Source organism: Nicotiana attenuata, unplaced genomic scaffold (genome assembly GCF_001879085.1).
Source record: "Nicotiana attenuata strain UT unplaced genomic scaffold, NIATTr2, whole genome shotgun sequence".
NCBI lineage: Eukaryota > Viridiplantae > Streptophyta > Magnoliopsida > Solanales > Solanaceae > Nicotiana > Nicotiana attenuata.
Window position 1 is genome coordinate 16384 of NW_017677077.1, and position 1913 is coordinate 18296.

Below are 1913 nucleotides of genomic sequence, written 5' to 3' on the forward strand. Positions count from 1 at the left end.
TTATATTGTTCTTTCTTCTTAAATTCAAAGAGTAGAAAAGAAATTTCAGCTATATGTACTAAAGCCATAGTAACAGTAGGGTGATATGATACAGAAAACTCAACACTAGCTGTATAAAATTTATGTAAAAATTCAACAACATCATTAATGACCTCCCAAGTACTAGTTGTTAACATACGGTTTGGATCATTAAAATGCGCATTAGCAACTTCAATTATTGGGAATCTATATTTGTAGCAACATTTTAAAAATATATATGTATAATTCCATCTAGTAACAATTTCGTTTGGCATAAATCTGAATTTAAGGTTATACTGGACACACTTATTCTTAAATTCCTTTATTCTAGATTGTCTATTATTTCCTTGAATAACACCATCTGCTCTTCTAACATGAGTAATCTCAGTTGAAAATAAATCTAGGCCACTTTTAACAATTAATTATAAACATGACATGCACACCTAACATGAAAAATTTCATCAAGAGGTGGTTTCAAATGCAGTTTTAATATTGAAATTGCGGCATTATTGTTAGAAACATTATCAAAAGACATACACAAAACTTTTTGCTTGAGATTATAAAATTCAACAACTTCACAAATAGTACTACTTATAAACGCAGCAGTATGACTCTGATATTCATAATATCTAAATACGATAATACGTTTTTGCATACAAGTAGTATCATCTATCCAATGACATGTAATTGTCAAATAATCATTTAACAGCATGGCCAATATCAGAAGTTAGAGAAACTCTACAAGGAAGGTGGCTAAACAAATAACGTATGTATGTTTGATATTCTCCATGAAGTCTAAAGATATCAGCTCTACAAGTACTTCTAGGGATTCCTTTAAATAAGGGATTGTAAATCCTTTGAATATACATAATAAGATATGATGAAGAAGCAAAAGAATAAGGTAGACAACCCAAAGCAATCATTTTTGCTAACTCCTCACGATCCTTCATTTTATCATATTTCACTAGACCTCCAGTAGTAGGGTTAAGAGTTGTTTGATTTCTAGCACCATCAGCGCCCCATTCTATGGGATGCTCAGTTCTCATATGTCTACTAAGCGTCCCAGTCCCCCCTAAATTTCCTCCAGTCAAATGTTTAAAATCACCTTTACAAAGTTTGCATTTAACTCTATCAGTACCTTCTATTATTTCAAAAAAATTCCAAACCTCACTTCTTGTTCTACGATTAGTAGTCGGAGCCACAGGTGGTCTACTACTAGTACCACGACCACCACCCATTGTAGTAACTCCAACACTACCAGCTCCAGCACTAGTAGGTGTAGCTGGTATCTCATTTTCCATTCCTAATTCATTATCTTCTATTCCAAAATCTTCTTGTAATTGTTCATAATCTATATTATCATTAGGCAATGTTTCGGAAACATGTGTAAATGTTAATGGGTTATTACTATTACTACCAGATGCTGAAGGGCTACTTTTTTTTTTATTTCCCCTACCTGTAACTTTTCTACACGCTCTTTTAGCAGAATTCAACATATTGTAAAAATTGAAGTATAAGCTAAAATTAAATATGCAATTAAAATAGTAAATAAGAGAAAGAGTTGGAGGGAGTGCACCGAATTCGACAATAAATTGAGCACTTGATTACGCAATTCTGATGTTACCACGAACAAACATCAAGCAACTATTTCAATTTTGAAGTTCAATTGTTCAATTGTTCAAACTTCAAAATCCGAAGGATAAAACACGATAAATTAAATTCAAGAAAAGAGAGCCAAATAAAATTAGAAGATGAATTGAAGACATGAAGTCTTGAAAATTGGAGAATGAGAGAATGAGAGAAATTGAGATTGAGAAATGAGAGTTGAGTGAAGAAATGAAGAAGAGGGAGGGGGGGGTAGGGTTATTAGTTACGTAGAAGGTAAGTTTAGTTAA